General features: G+C 45.6%; 1 protein-coding gene across 2 annotated transcripts in view; it reads right to left on the bottom strand.

Moving 5' to 3' along the window:
- The window catches only part of LOC119169724 (uncharacterized), a 140,385-nt gene that overhangs the window by 76,807 nt on the left and 35,621 nt on the right, over positions 1 to 27,957 (bottom strand). The window contains exon 2 of one of the 2 annotated variants that reach the window (XM_075886853.1): positions 16,508 to 16,567. The exons of the other annotated variant lie outside the window; for it this stretch is intronic. The gene's annotated coding sequence lies outside the window, so the exon portion shown is untranslated. The remainder of the gene's footprint in view (positions 1 to 16,507; positions 16,568 to 27,957) is intronic. 2 annotated transcript variants of the gene reach the window in all.

Here is a 27,957-nt window from a genome sequence, read left to right as displayed (position 1 = left end):
AACTCACTCGGACTCACTCAGACTCGGGTCAAGCCGCGAGTCTGAGTGTGAGTGTGTCCGGGTGAATAATTTGTTGGTCAGTCTGAGTCCGAGTGAGTGCAGTTGAAGAAAAGTTTTGCGAGTGAGACCGAGTGAGTTCGACTTAGGAAAATTTTGGTGAGTCTGATACCAAGTGAGTACAAAGCGCAAAGTATATTTCTTTGGAAGTCCGAGTGAGTTCCGCTTTGCTTTGCTGACCTAGGCTCTTATATATTCATATTAAGCCACACTATTGACCTTACATGGATTTAAGCATATACTGGCATGTACTCACAAGTATTCCAAAGGTGCGCCGATCATACACCGCCGAAATAATAATTAATTAGAGGCTCTGAACCTTCCCCTACCAACTCTTTAAGACAAGTTCCTGATTAATATATCTTATGCTGTCACCACTACCAAGAAAGATGACTTTATTGGTTTGGAAGCACTCACCACTCATTTTTGGAAAGACCATGTCAAACGGCACCAAGAATAGCAGCTGTTACGTGAGATATTGGTGTTAAAAGCATTGAGACCATGATCAAAGAATATAATTTTGGTCTGACGCCTCGACTCACTCAGATTGAGTTGTGAGAGTCCAAGTCTCGGTGAGTCCGGGTGAGTAGCGTCTTGGTGAGATTGAGTCTGAGTATGGTTGAGGAAAAGTTTCGTGAGGCTGAGACCAAATGAGTCCAAAACTTAAAATATAGTTCATGAGCGAGTCTGATTAAGCTCCACAAGTTTTGCCGACCTATGTATGCAGCTATTTTCGATGAAAACTTCTGTTGACAGTACTGTGGAAGCTATTCAACTGAAACCCATGCCAGCTACCACGCCAGAAAATTGTACTCAAGACTACTGACAATTTTTTTTCATTTGCTCACTGAAGAAGAAAAACAAACTACTTTTTTCCTATGAGACATTTGTGGGAAGTCACGCAAAATACGGGTAATGTTCGCTTCGCAAGAATACGTTCCTTTTCTTTCTATTTATTGGACAGCAGCACATTGGAAACACACCAGTTTTCCAAAAGAAACATGTGGTCCCTGACAAACTAGGTCAGTATGTAGCCGCAGACGCGCTGACTATTTCTCGAAGGAAAATATACTCGTAATGTAACAATAAAATATATATTGAACAATTGAAATGTTTCTACAATTCACACTGTTGTGTACATTTTTTTTCTAAACGCTTCAACAATACGAGTGGGCAAAACCGAAATAATCCGCAAGATGCCGTGCTACTGTGGAGCACCAGTGATGTGCGGAAGTTCTGCTATCTCTGTAGCCATCGCCTCACTTCGAAATAGGTTGTTGCCGAGTATATAGGCGCATTTCTACCGTCATCGTCGCAGTCATGTTCCATGAAAAGTTCAAGTCGATAGCATCGCCCCGCGCGTCATGTTGTATGTGCGTGCGAGAGCTTGCGAATTCTGCAGACGAGCGTGACACAAGTCGAGGTGAAACACCTGAGAGCGGTTAAAAGGGCGTAAAGGGGTGCTGGTAAGGGGGGAGTATAAAAGTGTTACACATGCGACTCTCACATGACAAAACGAAGAGTGTCGTCAGCATTCCTGGAATGCCAAGGGCAACTATGTTTGCGTGGGGACCACAACGTGCCTGTAAGGCCGTATATGCGCACATGCGTAGTAGCTGCACACTTCATTGATACTGTGGTTAATTATCGTCATCACTAATTGTGGCTTAACGTTTTGTAATTGGTGAGCTGCTTTAAATCAATGACTCAAATACGCTTCTGCCACAAAATATTACACCTGTGAAGGTGACTCCTCCCTAGACAGGACAATTATATAAAATAGTTTTGGAAGCTGCTTCAAGGACTGTGGCTTTGGCGGAATACGAAACGTGGCACGCGGGTTGCCACGTTTTGATTGCGGTTCAAACTCCGATTTTTGTTTCTTACAGCCATCGATATTTTTCATTTACAGACAACGCCACCGATAGACAAATTTCTGCTACTCGGACACTTTAATGCTATCGTGCTAAAGCGAGCATGTCACAGCCTGAGGAAGGTGGCAGTATGATCGGTAGACCACCGTTACGTACCTAGATGTACATATGTATGCCGCCATTCGGTAGCCTCATGCATTAAGCGATTGTCCTCTGGTTAAGGATTGTGCTCTGGCGCATACCTCAAGAGAGTTCCAGTGCGTGTAAAGAGTGCTATACTGCATAGCAAGTTCTACTAAAATTGTTCATAATGGATGTCTAAGACTCCGTCGACACCATCCTTGAAACGTTGGCTACAATCTGGATTGATGGCTACCACTGCGTGCACGGCCTTATATGTCAGGCAGTGCTCTTGACAGTGCCGCTGGAAAAAATTGGCAGATCCCACGCACAGTGGAAATTGATGATATGCGAAGCATGAATGAGAAATGTTGATATGTCACTTTAAAATCCGCGCAACGTTACGAGGTGGAGGTAAATGATGCCGTAGATGACTTGCGTGCGATGCGTATCATATTTATATGTGGCGTATACCTTCGTCATCTATCCATGTCACCTGATACCAAATTTAGTAAATGTGGAGCTAGCGAAATGGTCGTGAGCACGCTATGAGCGTGGTATGTTGTTATGTTCTTACATGACATGCGTGTCAAGGTTATCATGTTTGCACCAGTCATATATTTTGTCATCCATTGACGTCACGTAACACCAAATTTGGTATATGTAGAGCTAGCAAAACGGCCGCGAGCGCATCATGAAAAGCCCAACATTCTTCAACGTAGCGTTGGCGCACTCGCACGCAGCGCACGGCGACGCTATGTTGGCAAAACGTGATCACTCTGTAGTCTGACACCAGGTGCGACCAGCGTCCGTCGGCGCGGCCCGACGGCAACGAGCGCGAAATGCGACATGCTGCATTTCGCGCCGATGCCATATAGAGTAACGTTACTATATGCCGATGCGTTACCCACACAACAGTGCGTTTCCCTCTTTTCGTGACGGAGGGACGCCTGGCGCGCTGAAACGCGCATGCGTCAAATCAACAGAGCGCGGCGCGTGCCTTCGAGTATATGGCAGGACCGGCGCCTGGCGTGGCAACACCGGCGTGACGCGACGAAATGAACGCCGATGAGCACGCGGCCCGCGTTATGCCGGAATGTATTGGCCCCTTGACTGTGGCGTGTAGTCATGTTGTCACATGACATGCATCTCATAATCATTATGTTTGCACCAGTCACATACCCTCGCCCCGCCGTGGTGGTCTAGTGGCTAAGGTACTCGGATGCTGACCCTAACGTCACGGGTTCAAATCCGGGCTGCGGCGGCTGCATTTTCGATGGAGGCGGAAATGTTGTAGGCCCATGTGCTCAGATTTGGGTGCACGTTAAAGAACCCCAGGTGGTCAAAATTTCCGGAGCCCTCCACTACGGCGTCTCTCATAATCAAATAGTGGTTTTGGGACGTTAAACCCCACAAATCAATCAATCCCAATTCCTCGTCATCCATTGGCGCCACGTAATACCAAATTTGGCATGTGTGAATTTAGCGAAATGGCCGTGAGCTAATCATGAGCCTAGCAAGTAGTCAAGTTGTTACAAGACACGCATGTGATGATTTTCATGTTGAGGTCTGTTGCTTGTGTTCACCATACAATCATGCCACATCATACCAGCTTTGCAACATGCAATGTGCACCAAACCACCGCAAGAGCTGCAAAACCATGAAACGTAAATCATGGCATTTCTGAAATCCATGTCAGCATTTTCATGTTTCGACTAGTAAAATATGTTCTTCACACAGTCATGTTATGCCATAGCAAGTTTGGTATCGATACCATAATCGAAACGGCCAGGAGAGCTAAATGTCGTAGGCAGCTAGATAGATAGATAGATAGATAGATAGATAGATAGATAGATAGATAGATAGATAGATAGATAGATAGATAGATAGATAGATAGATAGATAGATAGATAGATAGATAGATAGATAGATAGATACGCGCAAAGTCGCTGAAGTTAGCCTAGAAATGCTTCGCATTTACCAATAATACTCGAACTTTTTGCAATGAATAAGTTGAGTTCTGACAAAACAAACAACAAAACGTTATACCTTTTAAACATATTATTTGTTATAATTAATGCATAATATTTATATATAGAGTGTGTTTGCCCTATGTTTTTGATTATACTTATTCTCGTATTGGGTTGTATTGCCCAAGTAACACAGAATCTTCACATGCCTTATTAAGTTCATTGTTTTGGTGTTATTTTGCCTTCTCTTTTTATCGTTTATTTTCTGTATCCCTTTCCGCTCTGTAAATATATATGCGACTGAGCGTAAAATAAGTGAAACGAAATCAAATTATTTACTATTTATTACACATTTATAGGCAGCCCCTCTTCAGCGAGAGTAGCTCTCCGCGACAGAAGCACGTGCCAACGAGCTCAGCACTCTCATTCGCTTGTCATTGCCGTTTCCGTGTAAAGACATTTCATATAGGCTCTCTCTCTCAATCCGCCCCTTATTTCCCAACCGCAGTGCAGGGTAGCATACCGGATCCTAGCATCTGGTCAAACTCTCTACCTTCCTCTTTTTGGTTTTCTCTCTCTCTCTCTTGATCTATGCTTGTCGCAATCAACTAAGCACATCACTATAAAACTAAATTTCATTAGATACAAACGGCATGAGTGTTTCTCATGTTACAGAGGTATAACATGAGTAACGATCCAACATAACATTTCTTACTATATATACACACGTTTGGGAGAATCACAAAGACGACTTTAGTCACGTGATTATTTCAAAGATTTAAATATAGATTTTTTAGAAAGTTCTGGTCGAAGGAAAAATGAAGGCACCTCCCCGAAGGGAAGCATTGGGTGATGCGGAGCGTGGAAGCCTTCGATTCTGATCAGTCACATAAGTCACATGCACGGCGTTGAAGTAGATGTGCCGCCTTTCGCAGAGAGTAATGGTTCACTCGCCCATGGCCTCAACGTGCTCTATGAGTTTCTCGTGCTTGCCGTGCTTGCCGGTGACGACACTTCATATTGGACGCAGCCGAATGAAAGCAGACAAAGGGAAAAGGCTGTGCATTTGGATGATGGGGTGGTCGTCCCTACCACCTTGAACAAGCGATGGCGAGAGAAAGACAGAAAGGAGGAGTGAACCGAGGGGCGGTTTCGCAGAGCGCGGGTGGAAGACACACACGGCCCGCATGCGACGTTAGGATGCGAACGCACAGACACGCGCATCAGACATATAGTGACCGCTGGTCTCCTCTGGCCGGCGAGCGAAAGCCATTGGCCCCGATTCCTGGGCAGGACGCTCCTTGGTTGCCGACTGCGGCGGTTTGGTGGGAGAGAGAGGGGGGAGAGAGCGGATAGCGTCAGTCACGATGAGCACGAAGCACCGCAGAAGGAGATCCTCAGTGCGGCGACGTCAATCTGGGCCATTGTCAATGTCGCTTCGTCGTCGCTCTCTCTCCCGCAGGCCGGCGTGTAGGTCCACTTAGCGTTGCGTTCCCGCCCTTCGGTTACATCGACAGCGGCAGTCGTTTGTTTGCGCTTCGTTCGTGGTGGCACAAACCAGACGCAGTGTGCGGACACAAGCCTCGTGCGTAGTCCTTTCCCTTGTTGGCGCTCAGCACGCCTGCAGTGAGTGAGCGCCGTGTCATCGTACCTGCAGCGGTGTTTCGCCGGGCTTGTCAAGGTCTGCTCGCGTGCAAACGGCCGGCTTGCTTATTCAGCGGTGTATAGTTTCTAACATCGAGGTTCAGTGTTGCTCTAGTGCAATGACCGCTCTGCGTTGTTTTGTTTTCATTTTTAAAGTGGTCATTATGCTTAAGCAGTTTAGAGGCTGTGCAATTGTTCCTGGATGCTGTTTGTCCTATGTAATAGGAAAACTAAAGAAGAAAACGAAAAAAGAACTGAAAAGCACGAGAGGTGAAATATAACTAAGAGCCCCTCCAGTTTCGCATTTGAGAGTTGAACGAGATAGCGATAAGCTGTTCCTAGTGCGTACTTCAAGCACTAAGTGGACGAAACCTTTTTGAACTTACTATGCACCCACTACGTAGCCGTAAGGGAACTGGCGCAGTGGCATGTGGGCCTTTTGTTGTTGGTGATCCGCTTTAAACCAAGAAGTTACTATGAGAATAACAAGTGCAGACGCACGATGGCTATGGACGCTAGTACCACGCATTCTTACTGCAATATTTGATGTGGTACTTGGAAGCAGGAGGCATGTCTTTGTGAAGCACGAGTGTCGCCTTAACGGCATTTTCAAGGAGAGGGGGTTATTTTCACTGTATTCACAAGCAGACGCGTGGAAGTGTGGTAGAACATCCGCTTGCCACGCAACTGAGCCGCGCTAGATCCCCACTCATACCCAAACAACTCGGGTTGAGTGTCTACTGTGACCCGGCATTTTTTTATTTGCATCGTTCTCGATTTCTCGGTTATGCATTAGGTTTTTTGCTCAGAACCAAACGACACTGATTCCGACGCCGGAAGTTCTGCAAAACAAGTTCTTTAACGCTGTCGCGCTAAAAAAGAGACCGACAATGAATTGCTTGCTATAATCGTGCCCCGTTATAACTCACGGTTATTATATACGTCAGTACTGACTAGGTTGGGAATCTGCAAGTGGGTATTCCCGTTCAAAGCCAGGGACAAGAACTTACGACAAGGTACCATTGCAACCAATTGCAACAGGTTGCCTTTAGAATTGCCATATTAACTGTTGTAGTTTTGCGTCCCAAAGCCATGATATAATTCTGAGTGACACAGTAGTCGTTTTTGATGTACACAAAAATCACAACTTTTTTCTAACTCTGACCTCACCTGAGAATTATTAAATGCAAAGCATTTCTTAGCAAACTTCGGTGACTGTGAGCGTATATATCTATCTTGCCCTGGCTTGCGAGAGGGCAGCAACATCCAATGTCCTTTGCAGCAATAAATACACGCACGTTGACTGCTGGAAGCTAGTGAACAACAACATCTACAACTACAGCAGCGAAACTGTGATTCCTTTGACTCTCTGAAGTGAATGACCAGCGTAGGGTTTCTGCACACGACATGGAGGCAACACAGATTTTCAAATCATAGCGAATGGCACACCGCGCAACTAAATTCAGAATTGGCTAAAGCGCCTTCTTTTGACAGCTCATCCACGTGGATGGTCAGTTAAATTTTGGATGCACATATAAATGACGACCACAAAATAGAACAGAAACCAAATAAGAAGCCTTGTCTTTTCTTTTCCCCGTTCTTTTGCAACTAAAAAAGTATAAATTCTGATGGTGTCCCGAAAGTCCTTTTGGAAATTAGCAAGTCCTCCTTTAGAGGTTTTGATTTAAGCAACATATTATTCATTTGAGCCACATATTATTATAATCTGTGTTTGTTGCCCATGTCTTCTTCCCGAATTTTTATTGGACCGTTGGCGAATGGCGTGGTTTGTCCAACGTGTTTGATCATATTGATTTTTTTTTGTAATGCGCAAGAGAAATTGACCACATCCGATCAAAATACTGCTTCTCTCTAAAATGCCAGTCATGTTTTCTGGACCACCTCCAGGATCAGAAGGCATTGTTGCGGTTTCTTGGAGAATCCAGGCTCAATGGCAAATTGTGATTGAGCATAGACTATGCTGGCATGTAGTACGGAGACTAGGCCACCACTATAGCCTTCTTTTGTTCTTCTGTCTCTCTTTTTCTCGTTCCTTTGCACTCCCCTTTTCCCTTCCCAAGTACAGAGTATACCAAACCGGAACTTTTTTTTTTTAACCTCCCTGCCTTTCCTTTATTTTTACCTCTCTCTTTTGTTCATTTTGTCTTTCATACCTTCACAGCCCTTTCCCCTACCAAAGCGCAGGGAAGTTGACCGGATACTTCCCGGCTTAACTTCTCTCCCTTACCATTATCCATCTGTCTATTTTTCAGCAGTCGGAAGTCATTTGAAGCTTTTATGCAGATCACGTGGTTTGGAGGTGCATCTGTGATCATCCCCCATTGGACCAAGTGACAACGTCTTCATGAGACATCCAGTGATGCGGCAACAAAGGGACGTCACGAGAAGTCACCAATTTTGTCACTTCCTCCTAATGGCGTTCTGGGTGAACTTCATCACGTGATGAAAATAATCTTGCTTTCTCACTTTCTTACAAGTACTCACTTTCCGCGTCTGATGCGGCATCTTAGGGCATTTAGCTTTAAAAACACTGTAGTAGATGTAGCATTGAGAAGAAAAGGGGTGTGTTGTGTGTAAGACTCAGGGGGAGGGGAAGGGCATAGGGGAGTCTCGTCAATTTTCGAAGTGGGGGTGCGAGAAAAAGAAGACGAAGCCGAAGCAGCAGTCCGGTTGGCGGTGGAGTATGGCACGTGCTGCTGCTGCTGCTGCACACGGAAGCAGCGAACAGTGGGCGGGTGGCCCCGACAATTGGAGCGAGAAGCGGCCGGCCTGCGCCGCCGCCGGCTGCATGCACCACTGGCTATTGCGTGTCCAGAGCAAAGGCCAGTCAGTATACATGGTGGCAAACGGGGTGCACCCCCCATCGCCTGCTGCCCGGGCGGGCCACTACTGTTACCCGAGTCTTCAAGGAGGTGTGAGAACAAAGGTGGAAAAGAGGGATATTGTACAAAGGCTAGCCAGTCTGAGGACTACATACACTAGAGAATATCTTGAAAAGAAAGAAGTCCCAGCATTTCTTGTGCATTTGCCTAACACGATCGGAAGGCGAAAGCCACCTTCTTAGTCGGTTGTATTGACCGGCCTCCCCCCCCCCCCCCCTAAGCTTTCTGCACTGAACGCGATTAAGCGCTGAATAACTAGAAATAGATGCCATGCTATGACGTCTTCATGCAACGCCTTTATATGATGATGAGTTACTTCATTGTGAAGTCACAGGGTAACGTTATCACATGATCATGATTTTTTTTTATCAGCTGTGTTGACGCCTTCAGTCACTTCACACCTTTGATGATGTCTCAAAAAAAAAAGAGGCAAAAAGAAAAGCCACTCGAAATGAAGAAAAAGACTGCGCTAACACTTATGCAACACAACTTTCATTTGGTCAGTCTCACAATCTCGCGAGGAAAGAGAGCGGTAAAACAGGGCAAGGGTTTTGTTGAAAACGTTCCGAAGTGCCATACACACGCCTGGCCTTCATTGCTGGTAATAACTAATGTATGGGGATACTGACCGGAGTAATTTAGGTATTTTAATGAGAAATCATTGGACACTTAACGTTCGCAAAAGGTTTTCCCAAAAGCCATGTCAGAAGAGCACGTGTGCTCTCATACCGGACCTGACTGCCACAACAAAACTAAATATGCGCAATAATTTCGCATTCATTTTTTCACGTATGGTGAAACGTTCTCTCATGCAATGTTTTGTAATATCTAGAACAGTGCAATGGCCCCGCCACGGTGGTCTAGTGGCTAAGGTTCTCGGCTGCTGACTCACAGGTCGTGGGATCGAATCCCGGCTGCAGAGGCTGCATATCCGATGGAGGCGGAAATGTTAGAGGCCCGTGTGCAGAGATTTGAATGCACGTTAAAGAACACCAGGAGGTCGAAATTTCCGGAGCCTTCCATTAAGGCGTCTCCCATAATCATATGGTGGTTTTGGGACGTTAAACTCCACATATTATACAATCATTAAAACAGTGCAATGTTGCCACAGACACAAGTTGATGTTCAAATACTTGACAGTGTGGAAAAAAAAAACTAGTTTATACATGGTTGTATTACGCTTCAACCAGAAAAAAATGGTATTAGTACGAACATAACATTTCGAAGCTCATATAATAGACACGAAAACAGCTATGCCTTATTTCCGACAGGTTACTAGCTAGCCATTGCCAACGAATGGGGAAGCCCACCGCCCGCGTCATGAAGAACGCATATCTTGTGCGCAGTAGGCAGAGGATGTGCCAAAAGCAATCGTCGCCATTTCGAGCCGTACGGCTAGCTGTCCTTTTTGTAAGCTTGATTGATATGTGGGGTTTAACGTTCCAAAACCACCATTTGATTATGAGAGACGCCGTAGTGGAGGGCTCCGGAAATTTCGACCACCTGGGGTTCTTTAACGTGCACCCAAGTTTGAGTTTTTGGAAGCTTGGAACGCTTGCAGCTAACACTTTTGTAATCCTGTCGGCGAGATTTATTTGACACCAAAGTGGTGAGGAACAATAAATATTAAAGTTTGAATTGCCAGACAATTTCTCGACTTTCAAATCTCCTGTGGGACGCACGACAACAGCAATCGACTCGTGACAGTCTCTTTGGTCGGTTGATCCTCCTAATTGACTGGATATTTGGTCCACGTTCATATTAACTAATTGAGTCTCAAGACATAAAAATAGTCTACGTGTAGGTATAAGCCTGTGCGCTATACGGTGAGTGTACGACAGTTTTATTGTCGCCATGTCTAACCAATTCTTGACTACTATGGTGAAATAAAAGTGCTGGTGCTGTTCGCGTTTGTTTCAATCCGCACATCATAAGACACAACACATCCGGTTATTTTTAGTAATTTTGTGGTTGCTATTCTAGGATGTGACATGTTGCATTGTTATACTTGGTTCTATAGTATTAAAGCACCAATGAATATGAATGACTAGTGATTGGGTCAATCAAGTGAAGCAAATGATATGCACATGCCTCCGACAGTTTTTACCTTAACCAAAGCCCTCACTGCGAAATTACTTTGGATGAAATGCATTCACTGGTTTATTGTTCTTGTGAGAACGTTTTCTTTCGTGCATTTGCAGTTCATTCACCCTGCGACACTGAACGTATTTTCGTCCACGCGTTACTCTGCTACTATGCTACAAAGTTTTCATAGCACAATGTATGCAGGGCTAACCAGTCTTATGCAAAACCACTCCTACTTGGGCAGTGTGATTCTTAAGCTGCTTGCTTCTTTCTCCTTTCGCTCTCTTGCCCTCATTATTTCACCTTCTTTCCGACTTCTTTTTCTTTTTCGCAATTCCTATCCCTGAAAGTGTATGTAGAACAGAAAACAAGAGGATTTTCTTCCGGTTAAACTCTTCCTTTCCCCAATTTCTCTCTTTCTCTCTCTTCCGCCAAGATAAGAGCACCACAATGTTTCTTCACGATGTTCTATAGTACACTGTATACCAACAAAACAGCAAGAGTGATTCCTTTGGAAGATGGGAAGGGTCTGGCGGAGGTACTTTGTATGGCCTGCTACTAAGCCGGCTATCCAGTTTGGCGTATGCCTGTTGGACGATTCCACTGGAGTCAGTGGGGCGTATTGCTGAATGCACGCCTGCTCTCAAGCCTTGTCCAGTGAGTGTACAGAGAAACGGACTGTGAACTTGTCTTCTAACAATTTACAACCTCCTAAAAAAAGTCGTCTTGCACTCTCTTTTTTTTTAGCTTTGTCCCCGCAACAGCCGCGTATATTCCGTTTGCAGGTGGTATCACAGAGGCTTTCGCGTTTGCGCTTTCATTAGAAGACGAATAAAAGTCACAGAAACGAAGTTTGACCAACCCATGTTAGTGCTTAGTATTATATAATCACAATTGACTATTGGCTTTGCGCGCCGGTATGGGGGCGCCACCGCTCAGCTTGCCGCTCGACTAGTAAGGAGAAAGCAGTTGCACCCTCTCGCAATCCTCTACAATATACCCTGCATTCTAAATAAAAAGTCACAGCTCTGTCTCAAAGGCGAAGGAATAAACGCAATAGCAACAAATTGGAAGGTCACACGCAGAATGGAAAGCAGATTGAAACGTGCCCCGCATTTTTTTAAGCACAAATGACGCACGAAACATACTCACAGGTACAGATGCACGCGAATGAGCGTCTAAGTTGTTACTTCGTTGTGTCTGAAAAGCGCGTGCCTTTCGCAAACGGAGACTGCAGTGATTACATTGACGTTTGTGTGCCCGGTAATTAGAACAGAATCGGTCCTGGTAAAGCCCAAGGCCAGCCAAGACGTACGATCCTCCTTTCCTTCTTACCGCGAGATAAGGGCGTGCGAGGGAGCGTCGCTCCTCTCCTCTGTTGCGAACGACGGACCCATCCCGCCGAAGCCACCACTGTTGCGAAAGACGGGGACGCCAACACGGCCCCGAAGGCGCCACTGCTTTCAACTCCGCCGGGAAGGTCACCAGCCGTTTGGTAGCGTATGTTTCTCAGCTCGCGACTGCTTCTGCGCAGAGCTGATAAGACGAGCGGACGAGACGACGGTGAGTTAAACAAGGTTTATGTACAGCATATATACAGAGGCGTTACAATTTCGGCACTGGGGCCGACAGAGACTCGAAGAGCCGAGCTCTCCTCTCTAATACATAGGTCAACTTTTCGCCTAAGACCGCCGACTCACACACATGTCGGCTCTCCGACATGGGGACTCCTCTCTCGTAGGACCGCCGATCGCGACGCGCCGCAGGGCTTCTTTTATTTCCACCGGGTCCAACCAAAAAGTCCAATCACAAGCGCCGCTGGTCGTCAGGGCAGATTCCTCCAATGGGGTCGCCGCGCCATGCGTCAGACCACCAGACACGAGGACGCCGGCTCGCTGTCACGTGCGCAGCTGACTCAATGCACGTGGGCCAGAGGGGCGCCGCGCGTGTTCACGCCGTCGAGTTGATCGCGCCAGGCGGACTGCGGGCTGGCCTTGACCCAGATTGCCTTTTTCAGAGGCACGGACGTTTGACGAGGACTCGCTGGCATAACACCTCTAAGCCGGGCAAAGTACACGTGGGAGATGAGAGCACGCGCGCTCAGTGCGCCATCTTACTGGTAATGCTGAAAATACAATTCCCCCCGAGATGTCCATCAGCAGCGGTAAGTGGTATATATAAATAGCTTGTCATTTGAACTTTCAAGTTCGTGCTCCTTGTTGGCACAGTGGTTCACGCCTCGCACTCACGACTGAGAGGACCCAAGTTTGATTCCACGCGCCGGAGTCTTTTCCAGGTTTTTTTCTTGCATTTTCATGTATTTAGATACGTATATAGATATATATTTACGGTGAGTGACGCTGACGTTGACACCAATGCCGGTGGCAAAATCCAGCCGAGAGTGTCCATACACTTGCTATCGCAATGAAATTTGAGCTGCCATTATAGAAAAGTAAAGGAGCGACATCTCTCCGAAGTGTTTAACATCAACAACAAGACTCCTTTTCTTGCTTCCATCGCCTTGGCATGCTTCAAGAACCCCTTTATCCAGTTTTTTTTTCTTTTGGTAACCGTGGTAGTGCGCAATCTGTAGTCGGCAGTGCACCGAACAAGACAATCTGGGCTCCTCTCTATCATGGCGGACACGTCTTCTTTGGACATTGCAACGTTAAAATTGGGTAAAGGTGGTGGCCACACGTCGGACGATGAGCCCTGATTTTCCTCAACTGTCATTGGATCAACGGCAATGTCTGTGACATGCACTTTTGTTCATTGGTCACTCTGCAAGATGGCCTCCTACAAGACCGTGGTTTTTCCAGGCAGTCAGCTGTGTGTGCAGCTCTCGGCGTCGCAGCAGTTTGTTGACGCGACGAGGAAAAGAGATGCTACAAATGGGCACCCCTGGTACGGCGGCCACATTTACGGCGTTACTGTAGGCGCGCGAGTGTGCTACAGTTCAAACACGACGCTTGGCCTAGCGCGTCTACTTTACACAAGTGTGCTGTAACACAGTAAATTGCTATTATTGCTGCGTTGGTTAATATTGAATTGTAATTTGAGTACTGTTTTTACAAAGCTGAGCGAGGCTGTAAGTTGCCTTTCTATATTCTCACTGGTCCACAAACATTACTTTAGAATCACATGCCTTGTGGTTTTTCACATGCCAGAGGAGAGTCTAGCATACGATGCATACATACTACACGCGGGGGCATTTACTATTTAAATTTGAGTATTGCCACTCATGCGAACTTGCTGTATCAACCACAGTTTTTCGGGCCTAGTTTAAAATGCATTTGGTAGAGAATTGTGGCCAGAATGGCGTTAATTCCTAGATTTTCAGAAATACGTGATTGTGATTCAGTTTGAAGTCCCTCATAACTTTTCTGTCGTCTGTGAAATAGAAAAAAATATCCCCGAATAGCTGCCGGTCATTTTCTCTGGTGCTTTCACACATCATTATGCACCTGTGTGAAGCCTGTTGCAACAATAATTAGCTTTCTGTTTGTTGTTTTTAATCATAATTATATAGACGAAGTTGAGAGTAGTGGAAGATTTGAAGTTGAAAATGTATGTCTTTTGTAAGTTTCCTAAGCCTTCATACAACAATTATCTGCGTTGTTACTTCAGGGCGTTCAATGAAACAAGAAGACCTTTCTACGTTGCAACAGCTTTTGTTTCGTTTGTGTTAGATGGTCACGTGAACAAATTCAACGCATGCACGTTAGCAATGCGTTCTTTATACTGCACTCGCAAGTCACCTTTAATGAAATAGAATAGAACAATCGGCGTAACAAACATCGTGGCTGTCTAGGGGAGCAGCGCCGGCTGTGAAAATATCAAAGCAGAATTTGAACCGAAATATAAGAAGAAATGCGGTTAGTAGTGAGCACATCCGCTTTTTGCACTGCTCGCCGTTGGTGGTGCCGCTGGTACCGCTCAAGGTAGCAGTGAACGAGGCCGCTATCAGTGTTAGTTAAGGCTCAATTGTGTTTGAAAAACATTGAGCGCTGCTTCTGTTTTCGCTGCTGCACCTATTAATATTACATTTCATTCTGTCAACGAAGTCTCTATTCTTGCATAACGATCTGGAAGTTGTGTAGAAACCACATGCGTGCCGCTCCTGCACGACTAGTACGCCTTAGTGGCACGCCAAAACGCGTATTATACTCTGTGTATTTGCAGTATGTGCAGCCTGTTTACGTACCGCATGCGAGACACTCGCCTTGTTGGTATGCGTGTGCAGCGAGCGCGAAGACCACAAGGGGCGTTTCGCCGCACCCCTTTGTATTCCCTCGTCCACGCCATGCACGCAGCCTCAAGGCGTCCCTCGAGTTGTCTCCCTCTCGATGTACGCTGCCCTACCGACGGCGGCGCTGACGCAGCTGCTCCCGCCGCCATGTTTTCTCTTTCGCTGGGCGGGCTAGTTCACTTTGTGACGTACTACATCGCGTGTCTGGCATTATGCACTTGCCAGAAAGGAGTTAGCGGGCCGTGGTGTTTAACAATGCGCTCGGTGCGCTAACGCACGCGTGATTCATGCGGGTCAGCGTTTAGAAGAACGTCGTGCCCGTGAGGCACGCCTCAGTGACACGAAAGGAGCGCTGATGTTGACAGTGAAAGTGCAAAAACGGGATGCGGGAACGCGATGCGCTAGGTGGCCGGCAAGGCTGAACGCAATGCCAGCCGCGCATAGCTGGTAGCGGAGGCGCACAGCCGGAGCTCTCCGCAATGACGACGAGGTTGGGAGTGCATCGCAGACGTCGAAGCGCGACGAACGAAAACGTACGCGTTACTTGTCGTGATTTGTGTAGTCACGGATTCTTTGTTCTTTTTTTTTCTTCTTGCATTTAAAGTAGCAAAAGTACATGGATTTTGCTTGGTCTGATTGTAAGTGCGTTAAAAGTATGATTGGTACGAAGCACTTCGGTTTTATGTTGGGCGATTGTCGTCTGTGAGCAAGAATCTGAGACTTTTCCGAGCTTAATATGAATCCCGGAGCAGCTTATTTACGTACCGGATCACCGCTCGTGGTTGATGACGAATGCTAGAAATTATGACCCCCACCTATAAACAAGGAACGAAAGCGAACCGATGCTTGGTGATTCCATAAATAGGAAAGTCGGCGTAACGCAATCTCCTCAAGTACCACCTGTGATGTAAAGCGTTTTCTTACGATAAAACCAAAAAAAAAACTGAAACGTTGAAAGATTTCGGAGGTACTGAATGCGCACCCTAACAACAAGAGCAAAGGGTTTCAGGCTGGTTATAGCGGATCTCCTGTTATCGCTACATGTGCACAATGTGCACGACGGCTAAAATGTGTCGCTTAAAAAATAAAACAATACAAATGTTTTGTAAGAATTTGGTGAGGTGAGATTTTTGTTTTCCGCTCGTGGAAAAGAATGGCCATGGCACTAGGAATGCGGACCCGTCTGCTGGTTACATTCAAGTCACAAGGTTTCCGCGTGTTTTATGACGAAAATGGCCGTGAAGTTGAAATAACGAAGACTGCGAGAAATAGAGATAAAGACAAAGAAAGCAACGATGGATGAGTAAAAGAAGAAAATAGTCGTAGCGTGTGATCTATATAGTACACGACGGCTGACGTTTAGGTGGTTTCTCCGTCCTTTTTCTGCAAAGTATTGAAGCATCAACGAACGTTCTTGCGCTTTAAGTGTGATTGTGTATGCGTTAGATGGACAGCCATCACACGCTCTATCTAAGTAGCGTGCACTGAAAGTCATAGTCCACTTCATGGACCAATTAGGGTAATTATTCTCACGTTTTTTTTAAAGTAACGCAACGTCTATAAAACCACATGTTTGTAAATAATCATAAATGTATAACGACTTACCAAGTGTGTCTGCAAGTTCCTTGTAAGGCTACTATCCCAGCAAGTTATGAGAACGTACACCTATGAAAGAAACATAAGCGACGCAAAGTCAGCATGTCTAATTCAGCACAGGTGAACTTTTCATGGAATTTTTAATAATACAGAATGACTTTTTTACAATAGAAAGAATGAACATAGTGTCAACCAAAAAGACTAAAAATATAGTCACAATAAAGATGTCAATGGAGGGATACTCGGGAACCAAATAGAAAAAAAAAATATCGCCTCTCATGCGAGGGACTACGAGACGCCACCCTTAATGTAGACTGCTCCATTGTTTCATCCTCTGTGAGGGGGTAATACAGACGATCTTAACGGCTACAATAACACCCCGATAAAGCGATATTACGCTGTGAGACGAATCGGTAAATGAATTTTCCCAAAGCCTCAATAAATGTGAGTATTCACTGCCACATCGGATGAACACACCGAACTTCACAGCCTGAATCTTTTTTTTTTCTTCGCCTTTACTTAGCCTTATTGTGATCATCGCTAAGTTTTAACCTAATCCGCTAGTATCTTCAAAGCCTAACCCACGCAAACGATGATAATCCTTCTGGAAACGTTCCCTGCGCAAAAAGAAAGTATATTTCTTTCAAAAATGCAATACCAATTATAGCCCAAGTAGCCACTGTTTGAAGCAGTTGAAAACTGCGCAGTCCAAAACAACATGTCATTGTTAACGCGCACGTTCACGAACAAGTAGCAAAATTGAAAAAAAGAGCACAAATTTTCACCGCGTGAAAAGTGGTCGAGATGTCTGTTTATTTTGTTTATTACTTACTTCTCACCACCACATCCAACTGCTAGAGCGAACTTTCTTGTGCGAAGCACGCAGCCTACATATTTAGTTCAAGATTTGTCCTCAAGCTATCTCAGTGTCTTGATGATTGGTTGGAACTCATGAGCAGACTATGTACATGTTAGGTGGCGTATTTGAGGGGTTCAGGCTACCGTTTACGGCCGTCATTGCTTGGCCAACATTCGCTTGGCGTAACGCTGAATGAGTAACCTGTTGAGCGGTTGCTCGCGTCAAGGAAAAGTCTTATTCACCTAGTTCTTCGAGCAGATTGATGATGATGAATTGATCACTATCACTTTCAGCAAAAAGAAACACTAGTGCACTTGGCGTAACGCTGAGGAAACCCCGAGTACAAAAAGAAAAAAAGAGAAGAAATAGGGAAAAAAAACAGAAAGACCAAGGCGGTTAACAAAAGAGATGAATAGAAAGGGATAAATAAATAAAAATAAGGAGAGAATGCTTATAAGAAATATTTATAAAGAAGAGACGAGGGAAAGAAAAGGAAAAACCACAGCGATAAACTTCTAATACTTAATTTTTTTTTCACTTCATCGTTGTAACCATTCTACCAGACTTAAGCTAACAAAGTCAACTTATTGTGTGAGAACTAACCGGATTTTGGCCAATGTCCAAGAGTAGGCATGTGCCACACATTCAGTGATCTACTTCTACAGAGAAGGCTGCCCAGCTCTGTTTTTTTTTTCACAGGCTTGATAGCTCCGTAGGGTGATAGCTCCGTAGGGTAAAGCTGCCTTGACTTTTCCTTTTTCTGGCTCGAATGTTAGGAAGTTACCAACAAAAGTAAGATGTGGGTGCCTTAACGTTCGCGAAGTAGCTTTGTAAATATATAACCAAAACGTAAGTGGGACTGTATTACGGATCTGTATTTCTGTGCATCCTCAAGAGAAGTATTGTGTTCCGGAAGATTCCGGTGACGGAAATAATGTCAACCAACTCTCGATTGACATTGACTAAAAGTACGTTAGCGTTAAAAGTTAAGCTACGAGCAGCTTAGCAAACTACGCCATGTGTTCTTAAATGAAAATTCCGCCATCTTGGGGTACCTTAAAAACTGATTCGGAGTACACCGTGTGTGAATGGGCTCGTGTATGTGCAGGTGAGGGACGATAGGGCTAATTAAAAAGAAGTAGCAAACCTATGTTCAGACGCTAACCTCATAATAATTGAATTCATTACGCTAAGAGTAAACAAAGATGAGTGGATGCGCTCTTATAAATATTGAATAATTTTTATATAAGGAGAAACTGCACGTGCATTTAGCTAAGTCCCACGAAGTAAAGGGTATCGTATGTGTGACCCAGGAATAAGGTCGAAAATTCAAGGAGATGTTATGTGTGATTTTTCTTTTAGCATTATTGTTGTCAATGTGAGCATATTCAAATAAGGGTTCGTGGATACAGTGGGTCTCATTGTCTTTATTCCACAATTCATTTCACAGCTATGAACTGAATTACTGCAACGGACCAGTACAACCTAAAATTGGCAGATTCCAGGTACAGTGGGAATTGATGATATACGAAGCACGAATGAGGAAGGTTGATATGTTACCTTAAAGTTAGTACAACGTTACGAGGTGAGGTAAATGTTGCCGTACATGACTTCCGTATCATGATTACCATGTTTGGATGTGTCGTTTACCCTCATCATCTATTCACGCCACGTGATACCAAATTTAGTATATATGGAGCTATCGAAACGGCCGCGAGCCCGCTATAAGCGTGGTATGTTGTCATGTTCTTACATGACACTTGGGTCAGAATTATTATGTTTGCACCAGTCATATATTTTGTCATCCATTCACGTCACGTAGCAGCAAATTTGGTGAATATGGAGCTAGCAAAACGGCCGCGAGCCCATCATTAAGAGCCCAATATACTCCAACGTAGCGTTGACGCGCGCGCATGCTGGGCACAGCGACGCTACGTTAGCAAAACGCGAGCACTCTATAGTCTGACGCCAGGTGCCGTCCGCGCGCCCAGCGTCCGTTGGCGCGGCTCAACGGTATCCAGCGCGAAATGCGACAAGCTGCATTTCGCGCCGACGCTTTACCCAGACAACACTGCGTCTGCCTCTTTTCCTGACGGAGGGACGCAGGACGCGCTAAAACGCGTATGCGTCAAAGCAACGCAGCGCGGCGCGCGCCAGCGTGTATATGGCCGGACCGGCGCCTGGCGTGGCAACGCCAGCGTGACGCGACGAAATTAACGCCGGCGAGCACGCTCACCGCGTTACGTCGAAATGTATTGGCGCATTGATTGTGACATGTAGTCACGTTCTCACGTGACACGCATTTCATGATTATCATGTTTGCACCAGTCACATACCTTCGCCCCGCCGTGGTGGTCTAGTGGCTAAGGTACTCGGCTGCTGACCCGCAGGTCGCGGGTTCGAATCCAGGCAGCGGCGGCTGCATTTTTGATGGAGGCGGACATGATGTAGGCCCGTGTGCTCAGATTTGGGTGCACGTTAAAGAACCAAAGGTGGTCGAAATTTCCGGAGCCCTCCACTACGGCGTCTCTCATAATCATATGGTGGTTTTGGGACGTTAAACTTCACATATCAATGAATCATCACATACCTTCGTTATTCATTGACGTCACGTAATACCAAACTCGTTATATGTGAAGATAGCGAAACGGCCACGAGCGCATCATAAATGTGGCATGCAGTGCTGTTGTTACATGACAGGCGTATCGTCGTTATCACGTTTGGATGTGTCATTTACCTATGTCGTCCATTCGCGCGCGTAATACCGAGTTTGGTGCATGTGAAGCAAGCAAAACGGCCACGAGCACATGATGAGCGTAGCATGTAGTCATGTTGTTACACGACACGCATCTCAAGTTTATCATGTTTGCACCAATATCATACCTGCGTGATCCATTCATGTACTGAAATACCAAATTTGGTATATGTGACGCTAGCGAAATGGCCGTGAGCGTATCATGAGCGTGGCATGTAGTCATTTGTTATATGACACGTATGTCATGATATGCATGTTAGGGTCTGTCGCTTGTGTTCGCTATGCAATCATGCCATACCATGTCAGTTTTGCAACATGCCATGTGAATGAAACCACAGCAAAAGGTGCAGGACCATGAAATGTAAATCATGACATCTATGTCATACATGTCATGATTTTCATGTTGTAACTAGTCAAATATGTTTTTCATACAGTCCTGTTATACCATACCAAGTTGGTATCGATACCATTATCCAAACGGCCAGTAGAGATAGAAGTCATAGGCGGCCAGACAGATAGATAGATAGATAGATAGATAGATAGATAGATAGATAGATAGATAGATAGATAGATAGATAGATAGATAGATAGATACGCTCAAAGTCGCCAGAGTTTGCTAAGAAATGCTTCACATTTAAGAATTGTTCGAAATTATATCAGGTTGCCCCAAGCTCATGCGAAAACACTAAACTGATTGTAGTGTTCAAATCCACGACGCAAATGCCAAGTGAACCAATCAAACTGACAAACAGGAACCTTTACGGAGTAAAGGTGGTTGCACCGGTCTTAAAAAACCCGCGGTCTACCATTGCTATTTGCATGCGTATTCAGCGTTACTCAACTATCTCTCTCTCTCTTTCTTAAAAAAAAAGCACAGCATTGGCGTTAAGGCGAAGCAATGAACGCGAAAGCAACAAATTTGAAGGTCACACGAAGAATGGCAAACCAATTGAAAGGTGCCCCGCGTTTCTCTCACACAAATGCTGCACGGAAATGGTACGGATAAACGCGAATGAGCATCTCAGTTGTTTCTTTGCTGTGTCTAAAAAGCGCATCCTTTTCGCCAACGGGGACTGTGCAACGAGTGCAGGGACCATTGCGCGGCCGGTAACTACAACAGAATTTTCCCGCTGAAAGCCGAAGGCGTAAGCTTTTCCCCACCGCGAGATATGCGCGCACGCGTGAGCGTCCATCACTTCCTCTCTGCGGGGCAAGTACGCGTGGGAGAAGAGAATGCGCGCCACCGCGTCGTTACGATCTGGTGACGCACGCTCAGTGCGCTATCTCGCTGGTAATGCTGAAAACACGATAGTTTCTCCGAAATGGCCATCGCCAGCGCTAAGTGGTAGATATAACTAGCTTCCCGTTTCAGCGTTGAAGCAGCTTCTTTTTCATAGCTCAGTGGCTCAATCCTCGCACTCACAAGCAAGAGGTCGGACCTTCAATTCCGCTAACCGAGGCATTGTTCTGGATTATTCCTCCTTCTAGCGTTTTCATATATATATATATATATATATATATATATATATATATATATATATATATATATATATATATATATATATATATATATATATATATATATATATATATATATATATATATATTCATGGCGGCGAAATTCAGCCGAGAGGAGTGTACATATAATTGCTAACGCAGTATGAGATACATATTAAAAGAAGAACCCTATACGCTAGTGACGTGTGTTTATGTGTTTATAGCATTTGTTAGGAAGAGTGTTTACTGTGAAAATAAGTGCACAAAAACAGTTAATATCGATAGCAACCCTTATATATGTATACGTGAGTGCACTCTCACGATCCATCACTGCACTCTTGCCCGTGTGAATAAAGCAGCCAATCTACTCGCACGTGGTGAGAGCCATTTGCATTGAAAAAAAGTAAACATTGTCACTTTCACACAGGCAACAGCCCATAGTGCTTAACTCAGCCGAGATCCTGTTCTCAGAGGAAATATAGTTCGTGATGATGTTATTCTGAAGCGAGCAAAAATCAGGAGCAAGAGATGCACCTGTGTGTTGCCATACTGGCTGAAATGTCGCCATGTGCCCATGACACTCAATTCTTGAAAGTTGCAAATATTACGAATATTCTCCGACTTGAAATTTACGTGACAATAAACAGCGTGCTCCGAGCTAAGGCGTGACCTTCTGTGCAACTAAATGTTATGTTTTACATACACTTAGAACACTAAGTCAATTATCAAGCTGACGTTGATTGTTAAAATAGCGGTCCAAAAACTATTAGTGCTGATTTCATGCCGAGGAAATTCTTATTGTAAATAAAATCACGGTTCAGTCATCCACACGGAGTTCGCGCACTTTCAATCAGCGGCTTTCTGACGTAGCCGTAGCCTTGCCCACGTTGCTAATCTTTACCGTGTGGACGCCGACACTAGTAGCAGCAGAACAAAAGTAGCGGGAGCCACAACAGCAGAAACGGCCATCGCAGCTTGCCGCGATGGACTTCATCGGTAAACCTATCAACGCGCGGCATTGCCTCGCAACCCTATCTCGGAGCACCACACTTGGCAACTTTAGGGTAGGCGTAGGTTTTGCAGCAGCCTGTGGAAAGGTGCGTCAGTTCTCTGGCGCACCTCAAGTGGCATGCAGGGTGTCCGGCAGCCTCACGTGCACGCGACATTTTGTCGAACTATTCGTCACAGCGACTTTCGTGAGCGTCCAAACCACACGGAGCAGTACGAAATACATAAACTGCCACTGAGATGCAACCACGTGAGCGAAGGGGAGTTCGGCGCAAACCGAACTTTTGAACAACTCGTGTCGCTCCGCATCGTAATGGCAAGAGGTTTTTTCCCCCGTTAATTCAAGAGAAGTGGACAATGAGAATAATAATGCGTGTTGTAATGCATGGAAGGGTCGTTCCCTCCTCCGTAAGTTGTATGTAGCCATTTCTGTTTAACACTTGCTCAATAGATTGCGTTTTGTGTGCATGTCCTTGGGAATAATATAATTAGATGCTCTTAGTGCCTTTCACAACACGTTCACGTATGATTATGAGTGGGACGAAGTATCCGTCCGTCCATGTGTCCAACTGTCCGTCTGTTCACCCGTACATCCATTCGTCCATGCTTGCGTTCATTCGCCGGTTCATGCTTCCGTCCTTCCATCCGTGCGTCCATGGTTCTGTCCGTCTGTCTGTCCATGCATAGCGGTGTGTCTGTGCGGTCTGTCCGCGTAGGTCAGTCTGTGCCTAGCGTCCGTGCGTCCATGCTTCCATCCGTTCATACGTCAGGATCGACGGACGGACAGAGGCATGAATGCGAAGACAGACGGAAGCACATATGGACTGACGATCGCTTGAATGAACGCACGAACAGAAGCAAGAAGGAATAGATGGACGGAAGCATGGATGGACGGAAGCATGGATGGACGGACAGACGGGAGTACGGACGTATGGACAGAAGTACTGACGCATGGGCAGATGCTTTGCCCAACTCATCATCATTCACTTCGAGGATATGCTGTTATTTTTTTTTTTTCATTAGGACTGGTTTGATTAGTAGTAATTTATTGTACTCAGGACTGTTGTGCTAACGTCCTCGGAATATGTCCTTGGGAATAATATGCTAGATCAGTAGTGGCTTTCACAGCATATCCACGAAGTGAATGATGTTGAGTGGGGTGAAGCGTCCGTGTGTCCATCCGTCCGCGCATATATGCGTTCGTTCGTCCGTCCAACCGTTCGGGCTTCCATCCGTCCGTCCATGCTTCTGATTGCCAGTCTCTTTGTGAAACCGTCTTTGCGCCCATGTTTCCGTTCATCCGTCTCTCCGTGCGTTCAAACTTCTGTACAACCATTCATCAGTCCACGCGTCCATTTATCCGTCTGTCTGTTCTTACACGCTTTCGTTAATCCATCCGACCGTCCGTTTGTCCGTCTTTCTGTCCGTTCATGCTTCTGTCAAACCGTGCGTCTGCCCATGAGTCCATACGTCCGTCTGTCTGTCCATCTATGCTTCCGTCTGTCCATCCGTGCTCCCGTCTGTCTGTCTGTCTATCTGTTCGTCCATGCTTCTGTCCGTCCATCCGTTCGTGCGTTTGTGCTTCTGTCCATCTATTCTGCCATCCGTCTGTCTGTCTGTCCACTCCTCCATGCGTGAGTACGTCTATCCGTTTGTCCGTGCTTCCGTCCATCCGTGCGTCCGGCGAACGCTTCACCCCAATACTTATCATTCGCTCCGTGGATTTGCAGAATTTTTTTTTTACTAGCTGACGCTTCCTGCGTCAGCTTTGCGAGGTCAAAGAGGGGGAGAGAAGCCACAGTTTTGCGGCTGTCGTCCTGGGCCGGCACGAGACGCGATCATGTACAGTAAGTGTGTGAACGGTGCCACCGCATGCAGACGCCAAAGCATGATATCGGGCGAGTAAGAAATGCCTAACATTTAAAAAAGTGATTCGGAGTACTTGGTACTGAAATATGGGACAGCGAAAAAATTGGGATACCAATAAGCTTCGCCTTTAAGAGTTGAATGCGATAGCGAAATCCGGCCCCTAGTGCGTCCTTCGACCGCTAGGTGCATACCAAATAATATGTTTTTTCACACACACACACACACACACACACACACACACACACACACACACACACACACACGCGCGCACGCACGCACGCACACACGCACACACGCACACAAACACACACACACACAAACGCGCAAGCGCGACGTATCTATAGTAATGCAGTGACTGTACAATGTGGCCACTTCTCTCTAATAGAACGGCGCTCTGCTGTAGTCGAGACACGTTTTTTACATGTCTCACAGATGGCACACATACACACACGTGCGCGCTTGCGCGAATGGTACATACAGGTTGTTGATCTAAAGCAAGAGTAGCCTGGCCTCTAGCATATACGCCGCACGCTCGCCATCTCGGAGGCCGTAAAGAGCCTCCGAATGCCGTACAGATGGTAGCACATTATCTTGCGTTTGCTGTTTGCTTGATCAACGCCTTTGCAAAGACATGATATGTTTTCCGCTAGATGGATATAGTTCTCCATTTTTAGAGCAGTTTGAATGTACCTGTGTGTTTCTAGCGGTGATGGCTGCACTATGCCGGCCTTTTTCGAAGTAGTTTGATGGCCTCCGAAATGCGCCTACAAATCGCCAAATGGGCTCGTTTTCGTCGTGACTCTTGTCGAACAAAACGCGCTAAGGAGACTCTTTCTACTACATGGCATTTATGTAGTGTTTTTTCCCGATGCTCCAGCAAGTATAGCTTCGTGGCTTTGTGGTAGGACACGTGCTTGACACGTGAACGGCCCGGGTTCTTCTATCCTCAATGAGACCGAAAATTTTTTCTTTATTTTATTTGCTTCTTTCTCGATTTTTCACTCACGGACAATTTTTCACCCACAACCAACGGTGCTGACACAGATGGCGGAATTTCTGCGACACGAGCTCTCTAACTCTATCGCATTAAAAGCCGTCCCGTGGGCCTCACATTTATTTCATGAGTCCGCGTCACTGCGTGCCTATCGGAAAGACCTGTGCGTTTAGAAAAGTGTTTAGCGATTTCGAGCACTTCGTACTCAACTATGGAGAGCAGTTAGTGGTCCAATTCAATACCCTCGAGGACACCATTGTATGATACTCCTGTTAAGAAAAAAGTGGGTAACGATATGGAGGAACAGGTATCCTGCTGTGGGAGAGCTGAAAGCCGTCCTGTGGGCCTTACACTCTGGACGAGAACATGTGTGTTTAGAAAAAGTGCTTGACGACTTAGAGTACTCGGCACTCTACTATGGGAGAGCTGAAGGCCGTCCCTTACACCTCACATTGAGGACTTGTTCAGAAAAAGTGGCTTTAGAGTGGATTTAGAGCACTAGGTACTTTACGAGGACACGTGTTTAGAAAAAAATGTTAAACGATTTCAAGCACTTGGTACTCTACTATGGGAGAGCAGAGAGCCGTCCCTGTATGTTGTGACAACGTGCATAGGGGGAGGGGGGTTAGGAAAATGGGGTAACGATTTTGAGCACAGAGTACTCTACTATGGGAGGGCTTAAAGCCATCCCGAGCTGAAAAGAGGGAGCATTCTTACTGAATTACAGTACATAGACAAAGCCAACGTTGTAAAGTTAGGAAAGCATCAGATAGCAACCTAGACGCCGCAGATATGCGATCACATGCACCCTACGCTATCGCTCACGGTGTTTAAATGATTCGTATTCCTGTAAATGAATAAAAGCAGCGAGTGCTTCGAATGCTCATTTCACTTTCGACGATTAAGAATCGGGGCGCACAGCTTTTACTCAAGCTTCTATCAAAACAACATCACGAGCCACTGAAGCTGAAAAATGCTGATGATTTCCGGCATCTAACTTAGATACTCAATCAAGGACGTCGCAGCGTGCTGTTGGGCTGCCTTAAACTGCAGCGCATAAAAATTAAAAAGAACATGTTGGGCAGAGGTGAAGCCGAAAATTCTTTAAGAGCGTTGATAGCAAGAGACAATAAGAGTACTGCAGACCCTGCTGTGCTTGACGCAGCCTGCCAAGCAGAAGATCGCCACTGACCGGGCCACCCACGTCAAGAAACAACAAAGCTTTAGAATGCAGTTCCGTCATTATAAAGATTTTAACTTCTAAACTTCCTGCATTAGCGCAGTGACGTCGTGCACGGAGCCTGGTACATACGGGTCCAAATCATTTGGTTCAAAGAGGTTTTGCCTCCTTCTCGGCCAGATGGTCAACCACCCTTTCATAGAAAAAAAACATATGGGGCATTGCCCCACGCGGACTTAAGAGTGGTGGCGTGGTTTATTACTGATAAAAAAAACAGAAAACAACACATTCTGATTACTCAGTGACAATTTTGGTGTGTAGCACTTGTACGGGACGTTTGTCATGACTTTGTATTGCTGGTACAACCTGTTCTGTCTTGTTGTATCACACTTCCTTTCCACAAATAGACGGTAACCAATCGGATATTTGCACTGGTTAACATCCCTGCCTTTCATACACCTCAATCTCTTAGAGCCATGTATGGCTCGATAGTCGAGTAGAACTTTATAAGACAGGAGAGGCCCCACCCTAATGACTGAAACGCAACAGCCCCTTTGTAGCGAGACTGAAGAGATGGTCCCGCCTAAAAAAATCATGACTGCTTATAAAGCGTGTATTTTGGCAGTTTCATCCCTAAATATTAAATCAAATCATCTAAAACGCGTATTTCTTGGTATAAATAAGATTTGTGTATCGTGACAAGTGCTTTGGTAAAACTGTAATGATGGAAATGCGACAGCACATGCCGATAAGCAACGTTCTTAACACATCTCATACTCGATTTGAAAAGAGACAAAGAAATACATTTCAATGCTGGCATATCTGAATAGAAATACTATTATTCCCTGGTTATTGTTGGCGAGCTCAAAATGCTCATATTGGTAGCTAGACGCTCAGCTATCCTATCACACTGCTGCTAACGATCAGTCGTTTGCGCGCGGAGCTGAAAACAACGAAGGCAGCCATGTTCTCCGTAGGCAGGGTTACCGGCCGTCCAGCTGAAGACGTCACCTGAAGTGCGCGCCTACTGATAGGAGCTAGTGTGCATCTGCCTTTGAGAAGAAAATGCCGCTGCCTTCTCAAGTTGTACCCGACTGTACCCGTTACCCGACTACCAAGTACCCGACTAAAGTTGTACCCGTTAGTAGCGCCTGAATGACGGTGTGAGTTTTTTATAGACAAAACAGGCAATGGAATGGCTTTTTCAAACTCGTTCTGGGAAAAGCTTCCAGAGCTATTGGCATACCTTCACGTTATTCATCTATGCTGCTAGCAGTACATAACATCAAACACGCCA

The sequence above is a fragment of the Rhipicephalus microplus genome, chromosome 2 (genome assembly GCF_043290135.1).
Source record: "Rhipicephalus microplus isolate Deutch F79 chromosome 2, USDA_Rmic, whole genome shotgun sequence".
NCBI classification, from domain to species: Eukaryota; Metazoa; Arthropoda; class Arachnida; order Ixodida; family Ixodidae; genus Rhipicephalus; species Rhipicephalus microplus.
This window is presented reverse-complemented; position numbering and strand designations above follow the sequence as displayed.